The following is a 27,111-nucleotide window of genomic DNA, read 5'->3' as shown; positions in this document are numbered from 1 at the left end:
GTTCTTTATAGATTTTGGATATGAAACCCTTATCAGGTGTATCAGTGAATGTACCCTCCCATCCTGTGGGTTGTCTTTTTTATTTTGTTGATGTTTTCCTTTGCTGTGCAAGAATGTTTTAGTTGGATGTAGTCCCATTTGTTTATTTTTTGTTTATTTTGATAAAATATTGCTATGAACAATATCCAAGACTTTACTGCCTATGTTTTCCCTAGGATTTTTATGGTTTGGGGTCAAATATTTAAGCCAGTCAGAGAAAAACAAACGTGATGTAATTTCACTCATATGCGGAATCTAATGGACAAAATGAACTAAAAAGCAAAATACAGACAGGCCCATAGAGAAGAGGATGACCGCTGTGGGTGGGAGGGGAGGCGGGGCGTCCAGGGAATCAAGCAGAAAGGAGGAAGGAGTCACGGACATAGACAACAGTGCAGTGATTGCGGGGGGGGGTTATAAAGAGGTTAAATGGTAATGCAAAAATATAATGAAAAATTTTAAGAAGTAAAATTATCAATATGCAATTCACATATCACATCCATTTGCAATAAACAATGGAGCGGCATTTATTGTAGTCACAGTGTTGTGTGGCCACCGTGTCTTCCAGACCCGAAACTCATCCAGCCCTGGAAAATAAAGCCCCCCGTTAAGTGGTTTCTTCTCATTCCTTGAAGCCCCCGGCCACTACGAATCTGCAGTACTTTCCCCTGAGTTTGTCTAGTCTGAGTCTTTCGTGTAAGTGGAAACATACACTATATGACCTTTTATGTCTAAGTTATTTCACTTAACATAATACTTTCAAAGTTCATCGATAATGTAGCATGTACAGTCACTTCTTTCTGTGGCTAAATAATAGTCCACTGTATACATATGGGCTATACAACATGTTTATACCCCTATTTGTTTATTTATCCATCTAGTCAAAGACTATTGGTTTGTTTTTACCTTTTGACTATTATGAGTGATGCTGTTTAGGACACACCAGTATTCTTAAGTACCTGTTTTCAATTTGGGGGAAACCGTTTCCAATTTGGGGGACATATACCCAAGAGTAAAATTGTGAGAGTCATTCGATTATCTTTTTACTTAATCAGTCAGTCCTGTATCTTCCTGGAGTACATTAGGATGAGCCTTGTGGGGCCTCCTCCCATGCAGAGTGATTTTTCTCGGCTGTTTCATCCATAAAATTGTCTCTTCTCCATCTTCTCTTCTACTCCAGATGTAGAATTTACTTTAGGTACCACCTTTTAAGCCTCGGAATGTTTTTCCTGTGCATCTCTGTTCTCACGTTCTATTTTGATGCCAACCTGCAGAACAAAAGAGGGACAGGGTGGATTCCAACATGAAATATTGCATTAAAAATGTGGTATTCATTCAGTCACTCAGCAAACGTCGCTAAGTCCCTTTGAGCCGACTCTGTGTGAGGCACTGCAGATACGGAGGTAAATGAAATAGCTACACTTCCTACCCCTGTGGAGTTTTTGATCTTAAAAGCAAATAAGGGGAGTGAGGTTTTATTCTGTAGATCACACACATTTCTATTTCCCAAAGCTGTGAACTGTATTGCAGCACTTTTCAATGTGGATTGTTTGCCTTTACTCTTGGATCATGATTACACCTTTTTTTGCTCAATCTTGCTTCTCCCCTGATTAGCTCTAACTTGCAGTCATGGCTGTCTAGTTACCAACAGAGTCCTCTGGGAGGTTTTGTAGTTTCGTAACTGTCTTATGATATACTGGCAAACAAAATGTCAAAAACACTGTCTTCAAAAGCTAAATTTCATTCACCGAAAACTTTACCTAGAGAGAGTGCATTTTAATTTTAAATGAATAGAGCATTCATTGGCATTTGAGGTGCATGAGCCTCTAAAATATAACACATTTAATAATTCATATAAGTGCTTCAAAATTAATTTCTAATCCAAATGATCATTTCATCAGTTACAAAATAGTGGGGTTTGTGAAGTAGGGGTACACCAGGAAGAGTTAGATGGATGAATACATGGAGATATGTACTAGGTTATCCCAAAATAAAGTTATTTAAACAAGGTCGTGTACATGAATTTTTCATGTAATAGCAAAGGGCCAATAGGAACACAAGGCTTGTGCTTCTTGTTTCAAGATGGCTGCCATAGCTCCAGACACAGCCTCTGCATCCCAGCCAGTTGGAACCAACCTTTGAGTGGTGCACGTAACTTCTGCGCATGTCCTGGTAACCGCAACTTCGTCCCGTGCCCCACGTTTTCACGGGGAGTTTGGAAATGTGGCAGTGCATGGAATCGCATGAAATGCACATGGAATCTTTCTGAAATTCTAAACTCTAGAATGAAATTTTAATTAATTTTTAAATAGTAGTGTCAGTATGATTTAGAGGAGCAGTCTAGAAATGAGTTCAGTACCCATATTTTTCGTCAGTACCTCTCTCTCTATTTATTAGCTTTGTTTTTTTAAGTAAAAAATAACAGCGACATTTGGGTAAAGATCAACATCTCCTCAGTAATAAAGCTTTCCTTTTTTATTTTATGGACATTTATAGGTTGAAAATGTCAAATATGTATGTGTTTCTATGTTCCACTTTTGGGTCACCTCCCCCTTCTGCAAAACCAACAGTATGCCAACATATTTTTGTGTGTGTATCTAAATAAATTATTAACCATTTTTGATTCAACAAACAACTCTAATTTAATATGAAAGGACAGAATCTGTTTCTCTGAGAAATCTGCCAGGAAGATACATTTTGCACTTGAAGTTAAACTTTTCAATAATTTATTCCCTCTCCAGGCTGCCTGAAATTCTATATTGCTCGAATTACTGCTTGGGTGCACGGATGGCCTCGTACTGGGCGCACCTGGTGGCGATTGTTTATATATAGTGCACTACCCTGATCAATCTCTGACACTTACTACTGACTTCCTGCTGCTCAAAAATGTGAACTCTAATAGCATTTGTATGTTTTCTTTTCCCCTCAAGGTTTCAGATTCTTTCTCTACAAGAACATGGAAAATGAGAATGAACATCACAGATACTGTAATAGAAGTAGCTCAAGCAATGTGATTGCATTCTCAGATACTGAATATAGTATTTACTAAATAAGAATGTCTTACTTAAATATAAAGATATTTCTATGCAGATGTAGGTATACAGAAAGACTTCTGCATCCATATTTTGCAGATTTCAAACTTATAAAATTCTAATTATTATTAACCCTTAACATGCAACATGTCTTCAAGATCGCAAGGTAGAATAACAAAAAAAAAGGTGAAATGAATAACAAAAAAACAAATTACTAAAAAGTGACAGCTATAAAAGATATATTCATTAGAAATCAACTTCTTCAGACATCTAGTATTTTCATAAATAACAACTCTTATATTATTAATTTCAAGTGTTCAAATCACTATATTAGTCAGCAATTAAATGTATGCTGGACCGTTATTCAATTTTTTCAAAGAAAGGAAATAGGTAATGAAACAAACTATTTTTAAAACATGAATCTGTTTTTTTTTAAGATTTTGGGAGGGATTTGTGTGGTGTGATGGTAAATTATGTAGTTCATGGTTTTTTTGTTTATTTGTTTGTCTGTTTTTAAGACCAGCAGGAGTCCCTTCTCTCCCTAAGGCAGAAGGTAGCAAAATCTATGAGGGATCTCTAACCCTAGTGATTTCACCACCGTGTCACCAAGGAGTTGCACGCAGATAAAGCCTCTTGAGAACATAGGCAAATGTTCAAAAGGAAACTTTTGAATCTATGACACAAGAGAAAAAAAGGAGAGCTCAGCAAGGTGATAAAGAGATAAAGAGACGAGAGGAAAGCTAACTCAAAGACGAGAATATGTAGGGCCCACTCTCAGATGGTGGGCTTCTCAGATTCAAGTGACTTCAGATTTCTTCTCCTATAACCCATCGGTCCCAACCGCACTGTCTAAAGCAGGGTCCTGCCATTCACTTCAGAGCACTATATGAAATGATGTTTTTCCATTCAGTTATTTGATTGTCTGTCTCCCCACCAAAATATAAGTCCCTTTTGATCTGAGATCTCGTTTGTCTGGCTTTAGCTGTGTCCTTGGTGCCTTGGACAAATTTGCTTGACTCATGATTGATACTCAGTAATATTTGTCAAAAAGGCGAAGAAATCAGTGAGTACCCTAACTGGAAGGATTTAAATATTTCTACAAATGTTCATTAAATATTTAACTTTGTAACAGGTGTTTCACAATTTCCATTTTACCTTCTAATTATCTCTCAAACCTGTCCATTTCTCTTCAACTCCACCACCAACCCCCACTCCAAGCTACCACGTCTTCTTGCTGGAACAAGTGCCCCGGGCTCCTGCCTTCTCGCCACCCAAGTACCAGCTGCACAAATGTTCCCAACCCACAGGCCTTCCTGAGGCAGAGTTATTTTTCTTTTGAAATGCAAACCACCTTACGTGGAACTCCTACCTAAACCACATCAGATTTTCTCATCTCCCTTAGACCTGTGTTCTCAACTTGTCCTGCAGGGTCTTTCAGAGTCTGGCCTTCACCTACCTTGTTCGGCCCTCTCTGGCCGTGTTGTGCCCCATGATCAGGAGTCCAGCGACGCTGACCATGTCACGAGCTCCCTTTCTCAGAGGACTTTTTACTTGCTGTTCTGGCCCCCTGGCCTGCTGTGCACCCCTCCCTCTCTAGCTACTTATCAACATTGTGGCTCCCAGTCCAGGGCCTGCTTTTAAATCACTGCACTTGAACAGCCTGTTAGTAAAGAGGTGGCTTTGCTCAGGGAAGGAATCCTAAGGTGGCGATTACTTCTGCATCACCTTTTCTCGTTACTTGTCAAAAATAAACAAAGAAAAAGAAAAACAAAAGAGAGAGATTGTTGGAGGGCCCCCATCTGCACACATAAGCACAGCATCCAGGGCAGAAAAATGGCATCTTATAACCCTTCGGGAATAGCATGCAGTCCGCCCAGGTCTGACCTCTGCTTACCCCTGAAGACCCAGATTTTGAGACAGCAGAGGGTGATGAGGTTGTAGCCAGTGCTTCAAGCATGTATTCGTTCTTACGCTCATTCACGCAAAAATATTCATTGGAGCTGAACAGGGACCAGGGCCTGAGCCGTGAAATTCTGTGAGCCTCTGTTCATGCTGCTGCTCCTATTCGTCATAGACTTTTACTTGTTCCCTTCTTTCACTTCAACACCCAGAGTCCCTGGTGAAGTCCTGCTCTTCTTTCAAGGCCCAGCTGGAATGTGACCTCTTATCTGAAGCTTCCCTGAATTCCTTCAGGCTGAATTAATTGCTCCTTTATCTGGGGTCCCACGGGAGTTACTTCATACATTTGCAAAAGCACTTATCACATTGCAGCCTAACTATTTGCAAATCTGTGTCCTTCCGGACTGTTTTTTCTTTGTGGTAGGGACCATCACGTCCTGGTACCTAAAGTCCTTACCCTCCTCCCACACTTACAGCCCCGGCTCTCAGCACAGTCTTTGGCATGGGACAGGCACTATTTAAATATTAGCCATTGCTTAAATGTCTAGGTTTTGCCAAACATCCATGGGCAGTACCCTGAACGGTGAGATGCAGACATTCCTAGGGTTTATTTTACAATCCTTTTCAGGTGAATTGTTAAATAAATCCTCATGGCGTGACTGCTTTTTCAGGGAAACCTCTATAGCCCAAATCCCCAATGCATAGGAAAGACTAAAACAATAGAAAAATACAAACTTTGCAAAAATCAGGGCAATAAGAAATCTGAAAAGCAACTGGGAGTGCATCTATCCTTGGAAATTAGGCTAGGTCACCGAGGAAAGATCTGAAGAAATAGTCCAAGAGTGTAGGGACATGTTTAGAGGGACAAAACGCAGAAGAAGGGGAAATGTTATTATAGAAAGGCAACATGAAAACTTCTTAATGAATCCATGTCAGTAATTTTCTTTTCTACATTAATAAAAGGGTGGTCTGTGCAGACCAGTGTTTAAGAGGAAGGATTTGGCCTCCATCCCCAACCTCCTCCTGCCATCCCTCCTCCCTTAAGTTTCGTCTCTTTTCCTTGGAGGTTTGGTTAGATGTGTGGCTTGCTCGTACCTGAGGGATATTTAATAGAAAGCTTGATGTCTACTACAAAACAGCATCTCTCATAGGGGAGCATGCAATTATCTAGTTTGATCTGAGATCTCTGAAGGGTAACAAACCTCCGTGTAGCTCTCTGGTGTACACAGCCTACTGAACACGGCTCGGAAAATTAAGCCCACCCAACCTGGGACCATCTAGACATCTCAAGTGGATTTTGAGCGAGAGCAGTTTGATTGCATTCCCAGACCCCAAGCCGTCTCCACTTCAGGATGGTCCTTGGCATGGGGTTCCTGGTGCTGGTGCGTGGGATGGCTGGAATGTCCCCGCACCTCGGCTGTGGTTCTAGAGGAAGTCATTCATGATCAGCTTGTTGCTGATCATCTGGAAGGACGATCATGGCAATATGAAGTCTTGCTCCCTACTTCTCCTAGATTTAATCCTGCATTTGATTCGCTTTCACATACTCCTCACCCAGACTGAGGAATGTTGACTTTTTGGGTGACAAGCAAACACAATAGAAGCTTTAGAATTCACAGCACATTGAAGGAGGTGATTGCTTTGTAAGTAGTGTGTGTAAATCAGCAGGAGCAGATGATGGAGATCCTTGTTGATTTAAGGAGGAGGCAGATTGCGTTTCAGTGCTATTTGTAATGACAGGTTTCAGTCCTCTTGACCGTTGAAAAGAAGTTTGAACTCTGTACAAAAGAAAGCATTGTATTCATTTTCAAAGAGGGAGAAAAGAATGGACCTTTTGACTAGATTGGCTAGCTTAACCTTATTATTTTAGGTAATTATAGAAATGCGATACTAATCTGTACAAATCTCCAGGAGAGGAACAGATGCTGGTATGAGCACAATGAGCAGGAATGTCAGAGCGGTTTGCTTATATGGCAAGTGGTATATTTAACAGGAAAGCAGTGATTGAAAGGCTTTTGACTCCATTTTTTCATAGGGCTCTCTGCCTGGGCCCATCTTCCCTCCTTTCCCCGAATATCCACTCCCTCTTTGGGAATCTCCTACTCCTTGTGAGACTCCACCAACCTCATCTTACACGAAACCTTCTCATCACCCCAGTTTTCTCTGGCACCACAGGGACAGACGAGTGCTCCTATCCCCAAAGAGGTCCGCATCCTAATTTTTAGAACTTGCACCTGTGGCATGCCATGTGCCAAAGGGACCTTGCAGGTGTGATTCAATTAGGAATCTTGAGGTGGGGCGATCATCCTGGATTATCAGCTTGGGCCCAATGCAATCAGAGGGGTCCTGGTAGGTGAATGAGGGAGACAGGAGAATCTCAGGACGGGTGATAAGATATGAGAAAGACTCACACAGCCATCCTGGGCTTGGAGGATGGAGGGGGCCACAGACCAAGGGCACTGAACAGCTTCTAGAAGCTGGAAAAGGCATGGAGATGGATTACCTCTTGATTTTAGTACTGTGAGCCCCATTTCTGTGGTCTAATCCCCAGAACTGTAAGATAATGAAATGGTATTGTTTTAAGCCTGTGAAACTGTGGTAATTTGTTACAGAAGCAGAAGGGAACTGATGCAGACTTCTGGGTGCAATTTTTCACTCTTCTTCTATGCATCAATATGGTTGCACCTACACCAGCTAGCACTTCCCTCCGTGTTTTGAGTTATTTATCTGTGGCTTGTCCCCCACATGTTCTTCCCTAGGCCACTAAACAGTGGTCAGTGTATTATTCGTGGTTGTCTCTCTAGTGGCTCACGCAGAGCCTTCAAATGGAACCAATGTTCCTCCCACTGCCCCAGGCACAGGAAAAAGGCTGCCCACAGGGTCATTTGTTCATGCATTTGCTCAGTTATCTTTCTGTTGAATGACAAGCCAGTCTTCCCCTGGCCCCTCATTCAGTATCCCTGTAGCATGGGAAGCCTTCCTTACCTTTATGAGACGGGAGACACAGACCTCGGGCTGTGACCTGAAAGGACACTGTCTCACTTTTCCAAGCCCTGGCTACCTCCCTGAGATTCTTGTCAGTACTCACAGCTCCTACCACCCGCCCAGTTACCCCTCTTCTCAGATTCCTGGGAGCAAATCAGGAACTTGATACAAGTGAATATTAATGCTAAGCAGATCTTTGTTAAGTAAGTAGGGAGATGTATTAGGTTATACTAATGGCTTATTAGGTGATGGGTAAATACCAACGGAATCGAAAAGTTCCCATTTCCTTGTCAGACGACAACAGGAGGTGAAGCTTCAGGGTTTTCTCAGGATTTGGCCTTTAACACCATTGTCAGAGATGCGGGTGAGGCATGGGGCCAAGCAGGTTAGTAGGGGATGTTAATATACTAAGATTGGTGAGAAATTATGCACGGTGACTATAATATCTTCCTTCTGACTGTCCAGGTATGCTAAAGGTACACATTTACTTTCTCCTCGGTCACATTCAGATCTACCAGAGGAGTGGCTCGGGGACACATCACACCCTGGTGTGTGGGAAGACCATCTGCTTAATGAAAATACAATTTCATCAACAGATTACCCAATACTAATAAAATATATATTGCATTTACGTGAAATGTGACCATGAATGAGGGTACAATGTTACAGAAGAAATATTGTTTCGTAATTCAAAAATACTCCTACATCATGGTATTCCCAGTCCTGTCAAGAACTTTAGGAACATCATTTAGTCTCTTTAAATCTCAGTTTCCTCTTCTCACCATGGCACATTTGGAATGTGCTCCCCATTCCAACATTCTTTGATATTTAGTGACATGCAGGAGGTAGCGTGCTAGAGTTAGGAAAGTTCATTCCACTATGGTTCATATTTGTCCAAGGACCGAGTTTATGCTCATGTGCAAAAATGATTTAAAAACCTTGAAAGTGCCCAGAAAATGAATACTCAAAAAACAACATGGTTGGAAAATAAGCTTTATAAAGGAGGGTTAAAAATCAATGTTGCTTTGTTATTAGAATATGTTTAGAGTAGATTGAATCACACACTTTAATTTCATGAGAACTCAGTGAAGAGGGTGCTCATGAGTATGAAAAAGCAGGAGCAGAGTTAGGGACCCACTAGCCCTGGTTTTCTTTTTAAGGTCTGATCTTGAGTGTGGGTCTTTGCTGCTCTTATTTTTCTTCTATTATCTACCAGGAGGCCTGGTAATCCAGAACAGCAAACGATCTGACCTCTTTTGATCATCCTTTATATGCTTATTTGCCAGACATACTGTGTGTGTGGATCTGTGTGTATGTGTGTAAGAAATATGCCAAAAGGCGACATTACTTCCTGTGCCCCAGAACCTCTCCTTGGGGATCAGAGATGACTTCTCTACACAAGCTCAAAGATCCTAAGCTTATAATTTGCTGGAAGCCTTGCCTGTCCCAAATACCCAAGTTCATGTTTGCATGTAGATCTCACTTCATTTTACCCTTTACATAATCTGAAAAATAATAGTGTTACACCCGACTTCTCCATAAAAATCCTGCATCGTCCTGTGTTGTTCTCTGTTGGTAAACTGAGAACAGTTCTCAGTACCCACTTCAGGGGAGCTGAGTGTGAGGAGTAGTGTTGAATGTCTAAGATAAAATTCACCAGCGTATGGAAGAGACGATGATCCATGTGTATGGAGGGAACTACTGGATGAAATTAAATTCTCTTCTGTTTTAAGATCTTCTTCTCACAAGTAAACATTTCCATTGTTCTCTTCTACATAGTAATTTAATTTTGAAATGGGGGCCATCTGTACCTCAGTTGGTGGGTGGAAGGGAACCCATGATGATGTCTGGGGCAGAAACGTGCTTGTCTCTGGAGGTTCTAATGGGTTCCTTTTCTACTTGAGCATGAGGTAGATCTGTTCTGTATTGTAATAGGCCTGGCGGATGTCATATTTTACGTGTTTTCAGCTGTAATGAGCTTCTGAGAGTCTGAAGCTACAAGGTCTGTGGATTTCATTCCATTTGTTTTGGTCCAAGGGCACTGGGATGGAGTGAGGTGTGAGGCAGCTGCTCATGGGGGACTTTCAGTATTAGTTTCTTCACACCTGCAGTTCTTGAAAAATATGTTTTTTTCTAAAAATAAAAGTGAAATGTTTACAAGGACCTCAGGAACTATTTTTCCCCCCGCCTCAACCAATTTATAGGATTGAGCTGAGTACTCTGGAAGCAGGGGGTAAAGCAAAAACTTGCTTTAGGGGATTTAACAAGCATTCGCCGACGGAAACATATTGTTGTACATTTGCTCCTGTTGACTGGTTTGTTGAAAAGCCCCCTGGGTTTTGTATATAAATGTTTTTGGTGAATTGTTTTTCTTTGCTATTTACATTATATAACTCCGAGCTTAACTATGGCACTTAACTCTTTCTCCAGCTCTTTGCTTGCTTGAGATTTAGTCCTATATCCAAAGATTTGTTTTCTTCACATCTGGTGAGTGTAGACATAATCATCCAAATGAATGTCACTTGGCCCTTACTTTCTCCCCCTGTATGTGGGGCATATGTCTTCTTTAATGTCAGAAGCTACATTCTGTTTAAGTTCCAGAGCATCATCAGGCTAGTTAGGAATTGTATCATCCACCCTGCAGTTGATTTTGAGATTTCTTTTTAAAGTCTGTCACTGATACCCTGGAAATTTGGGGTATCCAAAGGCCCAGCTAAGGCCCAGTTCCCCACCCCTGCATGTGTTCCTGTAGTTCAGTAATCTTGTTAGGATTACTGACATGCTAGTTCCTTGTCAAAGACTCTCAGGACCAGGGGATGAAGCTGAGTTATGTCTCAGGGCATGATCTGTCTGAAAATCCCTGTGTTCACTTCATCCACAGTGGAGCAGAATCAAAACCTTCTAGAGGCCCCTTAATAATATTTATTTCTGACTACCTATCTTCTATCCTTTAAAAAGTAGGATTTTGTTATTTTTCTGCTTGTATTTCCAATTGGCTTAAAAATGACATTGATAGGAAATGACTGGTGCTATAGAAATCAGGAAATGCGTCACTATCACAGGTGATGCTCAGGGCACAGACATTGGGCAGGGAGGGATAAGAAAGGGCATTGGCCCATCCCCTAACTGTCAACCTAGATGGGAATATCTTTTTAAAATGCACATGTTAAAAGCATCAAATAGCATTTCTTAGCTTCCTACTATCTTAATTTGGGCAATTCCTTTATTATATTAATGAACATATTTAAATCTACCTTAGTTTAAGGGAGCAAAAGCTATACATTTTTTCAATATCTACGTATTATACCTCATTAATTGACCACTAAAACAAAACCAGACAGGGGCATTTTACATTATTTTGATGAGTGTGGACTTAAAAAATTTCTCAAATATTAATGTAATAAAATCCTATGAACTATACATTTTGTTGTGATTTATGGCAAAACATAAAAAGCACGTAGAACTCTACCCTAATCAATAATTATGGCCAATTATTAAGGCTTAATAACAAGATAAATTGCAAATTATTAAATGTAGAGTAATTATACAATTATTGTTTTTATATTCTTGAATTTGTGGAATTAAGTAATTTCTAAGGTGGTTTTTATGTCAGTAACTGAAAGAAAAAAGGAAGAAAGAGTAGAGCAAGTATACAAATAATTATAGGAAAGCAAAGAGAGAAAGAAGTGCACATTGTCCTGGCTTGAAACCTCTAGGGATGAGATAGTGTTATACATGGAGTGTTAAGTATTCCACATATCCTGAAGACTTAGTACTTGCTGACTTAGTACTGGGCCTCTTCTGGTTAGCACTTATCTACTATTAAATGCAGTATTTCTTTGGAAGTTGGTTTGCTTACTCTATTTAGCAATGCTTTCCACTGACACAAATTTATTGTCATTATAAACTGAACAGTGTTTTTGCAGTTCTAATAGCACTGTGTTCTAAACTGGGACCCCTGGGGGCAAATTCAGCTGAAATGTCCAACTACAATTTTACATGAAAGGCATAGCTATGAAATTCCTCCTGGGTTTGCCTATATTGCAGAGAGAGCCTTTGTAACTACCAAGGGATTGTAGCAGAATATGAAGAGGCATTAAAGCAGCTTTCTTACAAATCAAGCTCCCCTATATTCATTGCAACATTATTCACAATCACTAAAATGTGGAAGCAGCCTAAGTACCCATCTGTACATGAATAGAGAACAAAGCGGTGGTATATTTGCACAATGGAATACTACTTAGCAATAAAAAAGAAAGAAACCTTACCTTTTGCAGTAGCGTGGATGGACCTGGAGAATCTTACACTGAGAAAAATAAGCCAGTTAGAGATGGACAATCACTATATGATTTCACTCATATGTAGAATTCAATGAACAAATAAACAAATTAGAAACAGACTCATAGATACAGAAAACAGACTAAAGCTGTTGGAAGATAAGAGGGTTGGGGGGATTGGCTAGGTGAAAAAGGTAAAAGGATTAAGCAAAAGAAAAAACAAACAAAAACTTAGAAACACAGTCAACGGTACGGTGATTACCAGAGGGAAAGAGAGTGAGGCAGATAGAAGGGGAGATAAACAGTGATGGAAGGAGACTGGACTGGCGGTGGTGAGTGCACAATACAGAGGGTGTGTGTAATTGTACACCTGAAACCCATGCAATTTTATTAACCGACATCATGCCAATCAATTCAATGAATTTTTTAAAAAGAATATCAAGGACTGTCATTTGTATCTTCCACCAAGACAAAGGTCTTCTGAGTCTTGTAAATGGGGTAACAGTAGTGCTCTAACACCCTGGGTTTGTCCTTGTTTATACTCCAGAAGTAATGAAAATGGAACTTAATGGTACCTATATAAAATAATGAAGTAGAAGATGGTGGTAATGGTGTTAATGAGTTACTATATGATTATGAGGCCACTCCCCCATAAATTGTATTATTTTGGTGTTTCCTCTAAGTTAGACAAGTATTTCAGAGTTGAAAAAAACCACAGCTTTCACTCTACCATTTTGATTCCAAATTTAGAAACAAACCGCTTTTATGGATTGTGTCCCTGGTGTTCTTTTTGACATATGGTTTCAGCACATGTTCTCATTGAAACAAGCCAGATTATCAGTGACACCTCTTCTGGGTATGCCTTTTTTTAAATTTAAGTTTAAAAATGGATTTAATTTTTTACCAACTTCATTACCAAAACTAGAATCAGTGACGAATTCACATGTCCTTAGGTTATTTCTCTGTGTGCAGAAATTTCGACAAACACAGGGATCAATGCACCGTAGAGCAGCTCCAGGGAAAACTGACGCAGAGCCACAATGAATGGTGGCCACTCGGAGCAGGGAGAAGTTGAGTCAGATGACTTGCAACCCAGCCTCAACTCTCTCACTAATTTAGTATCTGTGGCCAAGTTCTTCAAACTTGAGTCTCAGTATCCTCCTTTGCGAAGCTGAGGATAAGAATCCCGAGGGTATTGTGAAGATCGAGTGTGACAATGCAGCTTATAAACAGAACTCGGGAGACGTGGAGAAGACATCGTTACTACATTCAGATTCTTATATCTCCAAACAGGAGCCACAGGTCACGGGGCCTGGCTCATAGCAGGCCCTTCTCATCTACACATTTTCTAACCTTCCCAAGATCGAAAAAAAAGTGGTTGTTTTAGTGAACTGTTGCGGTCAGCTCACACCTCACTGAGTGGTATTTATTCATGTACAAAATCATAAAGATAAAAATATAAGCATACTATAAGAATTTTCATATTAGTTAGCAAACAGTGATACACTTGTGGAAATGCTGAAAAAGAAACTTCACCTGGGTTCTTAGTAAAAACTGTGAAGGTCTTTGAAAGCTTTGTTCAGACATTAGCACTCACATTTCTGGTTTCTTTTTCCTGCTTTTTCAAAAGAAAAACTTGTCAAAATTTATTTTGACGGTTTATGGCATTATTAATAACTTGGCCATTGGGCAGAAATGCCTCCAGATTACAAATAATCTCTAAATGCTATAAAACTTCGTGGTTCCCATTAAAAGACTGATTCTGAACCAAGTGTACTTCCAATTTAGAAGGGGGTGCTAGGCATTGTGCAACTTCAGAACTGTCCTTCGGGTTAAGCAACTCTGTCCCTTGGAAGGTGTCCAGAGCCAGAGTGAGGGCAGAACAGAGTGCTGTCCGCTACTGTGTGCTTGAGCTGCAGGGAGAACGTCCCAACAGGGCTCTGCACTTGGTACCTCCTGCCCACCTGCTTCTGAGTGCAATCGTCTATGGTCCATAAAGCGCTAAATGGCTGGGCCTCTGCCGCTTAGTGATCATCCTCCCTCCCTGGGCAACTTCAGGGCAATCGAGATCTGCTGGCAGTTGCTGCTCTGCTCCTGTTTCCCAAGTTCCATCCACAGGGCACCAGAGGCAGGGAATCTTCTTAGGAAGACCCTCATGTGCAGACCACCCGGCCTTCCACCAGCTAGTGAAGACCTACTCCAGTGATCTTCAGAGACAGTGGAAAGCCCATCTTTGAATCAGAGTTAAGAAGCAGGCATTTCTACTTTTTGAAAAGAAGGATGTATCCAGTGAGAACTACCTCAGATTCTGTAACACTCCACATTAAAATAATACCCACAGTACAGGCTCTCCTGTCTTAGTCAAGTCTTCGGCATTCACTGGCTGACTGTTCTAATGATTTGGTGCTTAACTCTGCCCACCCCCACTGGCTCTCCTCTCATTGAGAGGGTGAATGATTTAATGAGAAAAAGATTTGGAAGCAAGATTTCTGTTTTTGAAATTTTCAGCCTGAGAGTTGACCTAATCTGTGTACCCTTCTACAAATTTATTTATGTATTCCTCTAAAAATGTGAATTGGATGCCAACCATATACCAGCACTTATTTAAATGCTTCGGGTATAATAGAAGAAGCCCCTATCTCGATGGAGTTTGTAGCCTGTTTGGAAAGACAAAAAATAAACAAATCCATATGATATAACATCAGAAATGAGTAAGTGCTATGAAGAAAAATAAGGCAGGGGAGGAAGTAAGAGGTTCAATTTTCAGAAAGAATGATCTAAGGTAGTCTCTCTCAAAAACTGATATTTGACCAGAGAAAAAAAGTAATGTCAAAGGTATGAGCTATGTGAATATTTGATGGATCATCAAGTGCAAGACCAAGACTCCCACATGCTGTGTGGGCCTGAGTCACCCCGGATTGGATATACAATTTGGGGGAAAGGACAGAGTACAAGAAGACTCCAAATGTATTGTCAGGAAATTAGTTAACACATATTCTTTACAGAGCTATTAGGCACTAATTATTATATAGATGTGCTGGGAACCAAGTAATTTCAACCTATAGCAATGCTTACAAAAGAGAAATTGGGGGTTGGGAGAATTACCATGATCCAATTTACAGTTGGAATCGCCATACAATTCCTTTAGATAGCAAAATTCTTTAGTGCAGTTAAACTGTGATTCAATTATTATAAAATCCATTTACAAAGAATTACTCAGGACGTAAGTAAATGTAGTTTCATTAAACACTGGGGGAGACTAACAAAAGGCACACTGCCCCCCGCGCAGGGTATATTGTTAGGATAACCGTCATCACTTTTGGTCCCAAGAAAGGATGCTCATCGCCTGGTGCAGCTGACAGCCCTTAATCTCTTAAAAGTATGTTGATTTGGACAGTAAAAGATATACCCATTCTAAATACAGTCTAAATATTGGACATTTCTACAGCAAAGAAAAGGATCAGCAAAACGAAGAGGCAACCTATGGAATAGAAGAAGATATTTGAAAATCATAAATCATTTACTGGCTAATATCCAAATTATAAAAGTAACTCCAAGCAAAAAAAGAAATCAATTTAAAAAATGGGCAAAGGGCCTAAATAGGCATTGTTTTTTTCCAAAGAAGATATATAAATAGAAAACAGGTACATGAAAAGTTACTCAACATCATTAACCATGAAGGAAATGCAAATCAAGACTATAATGAGATATCACCTCGCTCCTGTTAGATTGGCTTTTATCACACAGACGGGGTGTTAGCAAGGATTTGGAGAAAAGGAAACCCTCGTGGACTGTTGGTGGAATGTATACTGTGGCAGACACTGTGGAAAACAGGAAGGATGCTGCTCCAAAGTTGTAAATTGGACAATCGTATGACCTAGCAAGCCCACTTCTGGGTATACATCTGAAGGAAGTGAAATCGCTGTCTTGGAGAGGTTTCTGTGCCCAATGTACATGGTGACATCACCCCCAACAGCCAAGACATGGAAACCAGCTAAGTGTCCAGTGCGGGATGAATGGATACAGAAAAGGTGATATATATTTAGAATAATATTCTGGGTTTAATACTGTTCTGAATATGACCAAAATATTATTCCATTAAACTATTCAGAGTATTATTCATCCGTAGTATTTAGGCATAAAAAGAAAGAAATCCTGGCATTTGTTATGACACTGTTGGACCTTGAGGGCATTATGCTAAGTGAAATAAGTCAGAGAGAGGGAGAGAAATGCAAATGCCCTTTGGTCTCACTTATCTGTGGACTCTTAAAACTTCTAAGACCATCAGACTCACAGAGACAGAGAATAGAATAGTGGTTGCCAAGGGCTAAGGGGAGCAGAAGATGGAAGATGCTGGTCAGAGGGTACAAACTTCCAGTTACTCGTGTGAGATGAGTAAGTTCTGGGATGTAATGTACAGCATCGTGACTGTAGCTACTATCCTGTGTTATGCACTTGAACGTTGCTAAGAGTAGATCTTAAAAGCTCTCATCACACTCACACAAACACACAAATTATAATCATGTGAGGTGAAGGATGTATGTCTTAACTAACCTGATTGTGGTCATCATTCTGCAACATGTATGTGTATCAAATCAACTCATTGCACACAGTAAGTTATGCAATGGTATGTGTCAATTACACCTCGACAAAGCTGGAAAAATATAAAAACTAAATGCAGTTGCTTCAATTATTCATTAAGCGAAGTGGTAAAAACCTGGAGAGGTTAATCTAAGAAGGCACGAGAGGAAACACATCCTTCTCTGCATGGCCTGAGCCCCCCAGAGGAAGACAAAGGTGGTAGGGGAGGACTCACGGATGCGCTGTTGTGCTTGCCACACACTGTCCTAGGCACTGGACATTCAGGCATCAATCCACAGAACATGAGTCATGTCCCTGGTGACTTCAGAACATTTCCCTGGAACACTTCAGTCACACCGGGGCATGTAACTCTATGTACAACTACAAATCACTGGATCTTAAACAAATAAGGGGATTCTGTTGAATAATCAGCTTATGCTTTATTAAATGGACAGGAAACATAAACCTTGTGGATATTGTACCTAAAGGGCCGGATCATCAAGGTAGACCTACTGCACCTCCTATTGATAAAAAATGTAATAATCTATAGATATAAATGAATTTCTGCCCTACGCTCTGTGTTCCCGTTTAGGATCCTGGTGTCTTTGAATATAGCCAAGTTTAATGCTTTTTTAAAATGTTGAACTGTGCCATGAACTCTATGGCAAACCATAAGTGACATCCCCCTACTTAATAATTCCCAGAAGGAGGAGCTCTGTAGGTCATGATCTAGGTAATTACAGTAGTAGTATTACTACTACTGGTGCTACTAATATTACCACCATCATCATTAACAACAATTTTAAGAAGTCTATGCTGTGGAAGAAGAAAACAAAGTGAGTGAGTCAATTTTTGGCCCTGAAAAACTTGTAATGTGCAAATAGTCATTGCTCATTATATTTGATTGATTCATGTTCCTTAATGTAAGGAAATTTAAAATTATAATGAAAGCTTACAAAAGGTCTCGTTTTTAGACAAATGATATTATATGACATTTTCTTTTTCAGCTAGGGATTTCAGGGAAGTTTATAAATATTACTTTGATCAACTTCACAAAATTCCTCTCAGGTTTGTATGTATAAAGCTAATTTTCAGACAGTTAATAAAGAAAAAAATACATCAAGACCAAGTGATCCGCTCCACATTGAAATAGTTCTTACACTGTCATTCCAAAGGAGTATAGCAGCAGAACCCACCAACACAACACCAGGAATTTTTTCCCATAAGTGTTAAACTATTTCTCTCAACATGAACTGCTAATGCAATTAAAATACGTTCTAGTATCATCAACTTTCGGGTTAGAATAGTGAGGCTCACGAAATGTAAGGCCCTTCCCGCTGGTTGCCCAGCTATTTGATCACTGAAAACAGTGTTCTTCCCACTCTTAGAGGAAGAAGAACCAATGAAAGGCACAATTCAACAAAACTACGCCTTTCAGACTCACAAGAGACTAATGTGTATGGTGTTTTCAGTAGCACAGATTGTCTGGAAGGCCGTGCATCCGTGCCATTGCTGACATGATCTGCAGGCCCCGCTGAGGGTGGTCAGCGTCCCCCAACTCAAATATGTCTCCATCTTCCTAGGTGTCTAACTACTTCGGCCAAAAATTTTGGTTTTGTCCCTTATACTACCTTTTCTTTCATTCAGGATTCACTTGGTCAGCAAAATATTTAGGTTATGTCTTCCAAATACTTCCAAAATCTGAACGCAGCCCAACCCTTCATGGCTGCCACCCTACTCTAAGTCGTCACCTCTTCCTTCCTAGACTCGAGCAGGATGGCCTTTCAGGGATCTTCCTGATAATGTCCTCCCTGCCCTCATGTCGGGTTATTATCAACATGCCATCAGAATAATCCTGTCCTGTCACTTTTTTACTTCAAAAAGCACCAAAGACACCTGGTTTTGAATAAAGGCCAACATTCTTATTATGACCCGCAAGCCCCCTCTTGATCTTGGTCCCTACACCCTCCCACTTTATCTTCTACTCATGCCCCCTGTTCACTCGTGAGGTTTCTAGGTTTCTTTTTAAAATAATTTTAAGGCCAGTATGGGCTCCCACCTTCAGTGTGTACATGACCCACTCTCTCATTTTATTCAGGTCTTTATTTAAATCTACTCTCAAGGAAGACTTGGCTAGCCAGTTCTTCTAAAACTGAACCTTCTCCTCCACTATTTTTACTACCCTCACTTGCATTATTTTTCCTGTATTCATTGCTATCTAACATTATCTGTGTATCCCTCCCACTGAAAGCTATATATATTTTTTTTGCTATTTTCAGTATTCCCAGCCTCTAGACCTGTGCCAGATATAGCTCGTATTGAATAAATGAATGAATGACTCTAAATTCCAATGATCTCTCCTTTCTCCTAACTTCTCTATTTCTATATCATTCATTTAAAATTCAGTCTTCCCTTTGTAACCTTTCATGAGAAAATATCTCGAGATTCCCAATTTGATTATAAACTAATTATATCAAAGGTAAGACTGAAGATGTCTTTTTATCAACACTCTCCCCTTGCCTCGTTCAGAGGTGCACCCAAGGTGAATGGATAAGTGAATGAATGAATGGGAAATTCACCAGTTGGGATAGTGAGACTGATGAATGATGGATTGTGGAGGCCAGGAGTATGGAGGGGTAGCATAGGACACAAATCTAAGAAGGAAAATTTTAAACTAGATATTAAGATATGGGAATTATTGTCACCTAAAATGGGGAGTCAAGCAAAGAAGAGCGCTATGCCACCTACATGGAATCTACATGAAATCTAGTTCCCCTGATGAATTCAGTATTTGATCCACATGCCGGCTCTTCCAATCAAGCCTATTGTTCCTCAGAGCTATATTTGGCAGATGCTAAACACCATTCTGCTAATTTTTAAAAAATGGAAGCAACCTAAACAGCTGAGACAAATAACAGACCCCAGAAAGATGTGCTCTTTTCTCTATTTCACTACTGTTCCCATGAAGTCAATTCTCGTATGCCAAAAGGTTAGGCATTATAATTCTGGAACGAAATATAAACTTAAATAGGCCAATTTCCAAGGGCCTCATTCTAGAATGATACAATTTAAAGTGCAATCCTGGAGTATTTTAGACTCACATTTTTCAGTATTGGTTGAGAATGGTTTAATTACGTCCAGTCACCACACACAGCCTCTTCCACCTCTTTCCTGCCCTTCACTGCAGTGAACTGGCCAGAGAAGGGGTCTGTGCATGGAAAGAGGGTTGGTTAGAGGATTTGAATCTGTGAGGAGCTGCAAGAATGACCAGAGTAAAAAAAAAACTGCATTTATCTATGTATGGCATACAAAAGCATCGAATATACTGAATAGAGCCAAATTGTTTTCCAAAGAGGCTGGTTGGCCCAATCATGTAGACAGGCCAGCAGGAACCTGTAGAGAGTGCCTGGAACAGAGGAGCCAGGAAAAAGCAGAGGAACCGGCAGGCGGTGTGGTAAGTCAGAAGTACACTTTGTGAGAATAGGAGACTCTCCGTAAATCGCAGAGGGGATGAGGGTGTGTTCCAGCATGAAAAGTGGAAAGTCCTGTGGCTGTTCACAGCTGTCCCACCTCCTGCCAGGCACGCATAGCCCAGCACCAGCCACCTGCGTCCTATGCTGCGTTGCTATTTGAGGTCCCTGTCATGTTAGACTGTGAAAGCAAAGACTTTCATATCCAAAGTGATTGCACTAGACTTACTAACTTTCCACTCAATGTTCGGTAACATATATGCATCACTAAATTATCACCATTTCCTTATTTCTGTAGTGGTTTCAAATTTGTATCTGCTTTCCAGTTCTTTTATTTCTCTTCTCCCTCTCAAGGCTTTGCAAAACAGCGAGCTTTTTCATCAAGCCGCCTTCCACCAAAGATAGGTGGTCCTGTTACCCTCTCATTCTAGCGTGCTATTGATGCTGAGCCGTGGCATGTTTCCCTCGCTTTCAGTGTCTCTTAACATTTCTTCACTTTCGTGGACCCCTCAGACTTCTAAATTCAACTCTTGCCTCGATTCAACTGAGCTTCTGAAACTGCCACATAGACTATTTGCATCAGGGGTAAGGAGTAGCTCTATTTTGGAGAAAATTACGGCATGTGTCAGTCTGGGAGTTATGGGCCCCGCCTTCGGATCAGCATTTCCAAGAACCAGACTCATTATGGGATGCACTGTTCTACACCATGATTATTCCCTATTCTTTCCAAATCAATTTCTCTTCAGCTTCTGTTAACTGTGGAGGGTTCTTATGTCTCCCTACACAGATTACGCTCCTCCCCCTCACAGATCTCATCTGAAAACACGAATTTTCTATCTTTTCTTTACCTCTTAATGCCTCTCCCTCCTGTGATTTAACTTTACAGTTGTAGTACTTAACTCTGTCAAGTATCTTGACATACAGCTGGCACAATAGCTTCTCTCCACTTAAAAATGCATCTTATTGCTGCAGGCCCCTCCTACACTAAAGGGCTGTGGCTTTGCGTATCCTCATGTTCCTTGTAAGTCCCATGAGTTAAAGCAGACAAGAAATTGAACAAAACCCTGTGTTACATCTTCTGATAATCTATGTAGGTCAACATAAAGATGTCAACATTGTACCTGCATAGGTGTGGACACAGTCCCAAATAAATGTCCATCGGACAACATCCTGATAAAAGATGGTGTGCTATGAAATTATGGAGTCTTCCATAGAATATGTAACTGTTATCATAAAATTATTCTGCATCGAGCCATTACAGTATGGAAAAGGAAGGACAATGACAGCATGGGAGAGAAACCTCTGATTCTGTGGGGTGTGGTTTATATCGGCCTTGGCCACACAGGTGTCCAGTAAAGACACCGTGCAGTTTTCACGCTGGTTCCAGGATCGCAGCTCAGTGCTGATGATGCTGCTTCATGGCAACTCCCAACTTGCCTGGACCAAAACTCCTTCTGCTCATGCTTTGACGCTTTCAGATTCAGCTCTGTATTCACTGAAGCATCTGGGATGAGTGTCGGAGCAGCATGTGGACATCAAGCAGCACCCGGGGGCCCTCCACAGCCCAGACACAAATGCTGCCTCAGTGGTTGTCCAAAGGCTGTAGGTGCTCTTCTGGGGCATCCAGATATGACTTGTAAAAACTTCTAGGAAAGCCACAATGACATAGTAAAGCATTTTCCCTGTGATTTTAATTAAATTTCTGACTATATGTTGTTAGCTCAGAATGCAACTCCACTGTTCTATGGTTGTCTTCTTTAGCATGCATGTAAACATCGAGAGTTCGAAGTACTTAATACATGAAAGAATAGTGTTTTTTTAAAAGGGTAGAGTTACAGGTTGCCCCAGGTTAGTGTGGGGAAAAAAGGTTATAACACTATTATTGTCACCATTATTATTTACTATCATCGATGCTATAAATGAATATTGTTGAGTCATATATAATATAATCAGGTGTTATCTGTCTTGTTCAATGAAGTGGCCTGAGTAAAATAATACTGTCTTCGGTTTTGTTGTTAATTTGCAGGCCGGTGATGGATTTCCATTCCGTTGACGTCTAGATTTCTTGTAAGTAAATATATAACCTTTTCCTAAAAGTGAGAGCTGCTAAAATGTTCCATTTGTTTATTTTTACTTTTATACACATGGCATAAAAATCATTCTAAGAGGACTGTTTTATCCTGCACAATCATTTGTATTTGCTGAGACTTTCCTGGCGATTTTATAAATGGGTTTATGCAGGTGCTCTTTGAATATGTGCGTCAAGAAAGTGACCCTGTAGAAGTAAAAGTGGTGTGAAAATCGAGCTCCTAAAAACATTTCAGTTAGAATGTAATTCCTATGAATGCCATCACAGCTAGTTGAATACTAAGTGATTTTCCGTTGAAAATGTCAAATAGCAAACAGCACGTTTTCTTCTTTTATCTGCATGCCAATCACCATTAATTCACTCGGTGTTCACTGGAACTATACTGGTCATAAGGAATTTTTTTGATATTTATAGGGACAATAGATGTCCTTTTAGGAACACTATTATAATCCAGTATAATTAATGTACACTTTAAATGAATTATTTAGAACAATATTTTTTAAACAAAAAGTATGCTATGTTGAAAGGAATCATTAAAGTTGCTGTTCATTCAGTATGTTCCCTGATTAAATCTCAATACTTGGAATCTTAGGCAGAGTTAGGGTTGAAAATCGATGGCCCAGCATTCAAATGGTGCGGGGCGGGGGGAGGGTGATGGATCCCGGATGTATGTTATGGGAAGCGCTGGCGAGGCTGCCTCGTGGTGCTGCCCGGGCAGAGGTCCTACCAGGGGATGCCTGTCACTGGCCTAGCCTCCTCCCCAGGAAGCCTTTCTGGGGATGGGCAGAGAAGCAGGTTGTTCCGAGGTCATGGCTTCCCGCCCTGTCCTGTGGCCACCTTCGTCTGCCCAGTGGTGATCCTGGAAGGAGGTAAAAATGGTATCTTGAATTATAGAAAACAGGAATCTACTGTGCGATCATTGTTTTTTTCTTAACTCAAAGGGAATGACTACGTTGAATACACTAATTGTGTTGGTGCCAGGCTTCTGTTGTTCTTAGCGTGCAGGACAGTCTGATCCTCCCCACTCCAGATTTCCCTTATTCCTTACTTGTGCACCAGGAGCAGCTTGAAACTGCACCTCACTCGCTATATTTGTAACCTCAGATTCACCGGAAAAGTTCTGGGGGGTGGGTACCAAGCCTTTCTGAAAGGTGCGGAGAGAGATCGGAGTCCCTTAGTGAGGATCCTCTGTGGTAATAAGGTTTAGTTATTTCAGTGCTGGCGTGCCTTTTAATTTTCTAAAATAAACTTCCATTGGAATAATGCAACTTTCTTCTATTTAGTATATTGATAGAGGATCATTTTTTTCCTTGCAAAATAGCCCAGAGTGAAGCGTAGTTGTGTAGATTGTGTAATGTTAATACATTTCAACTGGACTAGACTCTGTATTAGGCTCCTAGGGTACACAAGAGCATCCTTATTGCATAATAACCCATAATCACACCGATAGACATTTTGGGGCAATAAAGAAGAAAACAAAGTAGGTTGGAAATTAGTCAGCTTGCTCTCAAAGTGATGCAACCATTGGAAGGAAGGACAGGTGGAAATTCCACAGCCTCTAAAACAAGAGAATTCTTCTTAAGAAAGAAAGGAAAAGGAACATGAGATTTAACATATTACTACCGTGAATTAAATTTGCGGTCACGATAGGCATACTATAACAAGTCCTGATCATGATACATTTGTTTGGAATCCCTGTAGTTCAAACATTTATTTTTAGAAGTGTTTGTCACTTGAAACTCATTAAGCAATTTCCTGGTTTTAATGAATTTACTGCTTGGAAGCACTGACTGTAAATTTGCGAGACCAAGTGAGCGAAGCAGCGTCCGTGGAGGGTGATGCTAACTATCCCTGTGAGCATTTCGTGCAGTGAGCTTGTGCTCTCCACGCCTGGCTTTCCTCAGTCGGCGGGGGGGTTATTTGGAATGTTTTGGCTAAATATCTTGAATAAAATAGCCTCTTGTCAAACTTTTACTTTATGGTCCAACCCCAAAAAGAGCACAACTGTTTTTTTCCTTAGCCAATCTGCCTCTTGCCTCCAGATTTAAGGTGTGTCACTGGAGGTTACCTTCCGTGATTTTCTTCCAGTCACCAATTACTGTAGCTCCGAAATGAATCCTGCGCCATCCTCCAGGTGCGATGCCTGCTACCATTTCTCACCTCGATGTGACCACAGCGTCGTCATTTCCTCTACACTATTTTGTGACCCTTCCCAGAAGCCCCCTTTCTTACCCCACCAGGCCGCTGGCAGTGTTTAAGCACGGTGAACATGCTAACATATCCATCACATATGGTTTCCTCTACCTGGTCCCTCTTTCCAATCATACTCATCCTCTAAGCCTTCAGCCAATTATCAGGCTCTTCGAAGAACTGTAACTCAATGTCCTTTCTTCTAAGAACATTTTTAAGACATTTATTGTATCACTGACTGTGGGTCTTTTCTTTGGATTTGTTTGTTCCTCGTTTTTTGTCCAATTATATTTTCAGTACCGTGTGAAAAATGCAATGCCTCACCTTTCACACAGGTGGTGCCCAGTAAATATTTATTACTCTAGTATTTCTGTTGTTGCTCTTCACAATATTTGGAATTTTCCATACTTAACAGTATAAATTCTGAAAGATTTAGAGAAAGGTCTATGTAGTCTTTCTAAATAGTCATAGGTTGATTCTAATTTCTGATTTGATATGTGTTTTTTTTAACATTATGTTGCCTTTTGGTATTTTTATCTATCACAAATTCCTCTAAGCAATGTGATACCTCATTTGGACTATGATAAAATGCCCTATATCCACGCATTCACACATTTATGTAAATGTTTACTCATTTATTCAGTCAGTCAGTTATTCGTTCTGGAAATACTGATATAAATATGATGTAGAACTTGTATTCTCCTGGAGAAGATCTGTGGTGTGCTGTATGGTGTGGAACATCCTATGAAAACAATGTGAAATCATGTATTTTAATCCTATGAAATCATGTATTCCTCCAGATTGAGGAAGCAGTTGCTCTGTCAGGGATAAGCACTAAGCTTCACTCAGATGTTGCATATTTGTTTGGAATTAAAAGGGATGTCACAGTGTTTCAGATAAAGAAAGACAATTCGATATGGTTACAATATAGTATTTACTGATCACATACTAAATGTCAGACAGAGTTGTAAGCACTTTACATATCTTAACTCTGTTAACGTTCATAGCTGTTAGTGTTTTAGTCCACCAGTGAGGATAGGCACAGAGTAGGTAGGTTATCTGCCCACAGCTACCTAGCAAGACCGTAGCAGAGTCTGGATTCAAACCTAAGCAATATGGTTCAAAAGAACAAGCCTGTGATCCTTTTTTTTTTTAATGATAGTTCTGATGATTTCTTAGAGGGTGGGTTATAGTGGGAAGTGGAAAGAAGAATGGGAAACAAGATCTCGCAGTCTGCTAGGTGAAGACAGTTTGGACACACGTTAAACATGTGAGCACATAGTCAGTGATGGAGAAGAGTGGCCTGTCCGAGAGAGCCTTCCGTCACTGGGGCAGTCAGTGCGGCTGGGAGGACTGTGAGCCATCAGCTGTATGGGAGGGAAAGGCATTGAGAAAATGTATGATATTCTTTTGTCTTAAAAGAATGCAGAGGTTATATGATGAATCCGGTCAAAAGTGTAAGTGCAGAGCCCTGGCTGCTGTGGCTCAGTAGATTGAGTGCTGGCCTGTGAGCCAAAGGTTGCTGATTTGATCCCCCATCAGGGCACATGCCTGGGTTGCAGGCCAGGTCCCCAGTAGAGGGTGCATGAGAGGCAACCACACATTGATGTTCCTCTCCCTCTCTTCTTTCCTTCCCCTATAAATAGATAAATAAATAGATAGATAAAATCTGAAAAAAATAAGCATAGAAACACATCTGAGAAGCAAAATGTTGGATCTCATTGAAGACATGCTATCTTGACATTTTCATCACTGTAGATGTATTCAGGGAGTAAATGGGAGGCTGGGTATGGAGCATGAGAGAGCAGGACAGCTGGGATGCACAGTCCGGAGGGTCATCGGAGGTGGGGAGGGAGCTCTGGGAGAAGACTGGGGGCACACAGGAAGATGTCACGTTAGCAGAGAGGAGGACCCACAGGGACCTCAGTGACTTTCCAGGAAGGGGAAGAGGAAGAGGCAGGGGAAGTTACTGAGGACAGGAGAGAAGGCAGAGAAAACACAGGGAATCGGGGAAACTGGGAGCAGAACGTTTCATGAATGAAGGATTCCTCGGAATCATCACAGGCTTGACTAGGACTGAAAGCAGCCATTAACTTTGGCAGTTAATGGGGCTTTGAATAAAGGGGCAGGGTGCAAGCCAAGAAATGAGTAAGATTTAAGTAAATGAAGACTGAGTATGGACAAGTTCCCAAAATGTCTGCAGAGTGATAGCTTGGGCCAGATGCAGACTTTTCTTTTTGTTCGTATGGTTTTGTTATTTTAGGGCGAAAGAACCTTCACTGTTTTGTGTTCGTAGAAGAAACACACTGTAGAGGAGAGAGGTGAACAGCAGAGAATAGGGAAGAGGAGCTGCTAGTGGAGGGAATCGGGACTTGGACAAGAGACAACAAGAGAATTTGATGTAGAAATCAAGTCCTCCATTCCATTTAGAGAAACAGAGGTACATTTTTTTCTCTGACATTGGGCATATGATAGAATAGTGTCCTGCAGGTAGGTTTGGAGGTGACAGACATTCCTCAGATGGATTTGATTTTCTTTAAAGAGATCAA

At 40.7% G+C, this 27,111-nt stretch overlaps 1 long non-coding RNA gene across 1 annotated transcript in view; it reads left to right on the top strand.

Annotated features, from left to right (window-relative positions):
• Positions 1–27,111, top strand: part of LOC128626628 (uncharacterized) — a 433,748-nt gene that overhangs the window by 217,623 nt on the left and 189,014 nt on the right. The window contains exon 2 of the long non-coding RNA XR_008390615.1: positions 22,310–22,350. This is a non-coding gene — a long non-coding RNA (uncharacterized LOC128626628). The remainder of the gene's footprint in view (positions 1–22,309; positions 22,351–27,111) is intronic.

The sequence above is a fragment of the Artibeus jamaicensis genome, unplaced genomic scaffold (assembly GCF_021234435.1).
Source record: "Artibeus jamaicensis isolate MK-2021 breed Jamaican fruit bat unplaced genomic scaffold, CSHL_Jam_final scaffold_833, whole genome shotgun sequence".
In the NCBI taxonomy this organism is placed as follows: domain Eukaryota; kingdom Metazoa; phylum Chordata; class Mammalia; order Chiroptera; family Phyllostomidae; genus Artibeus; species Artibeus jamaicensis.
This window is presented reverse-complemented; position numbering and strand designations above follow the sequence as displayed.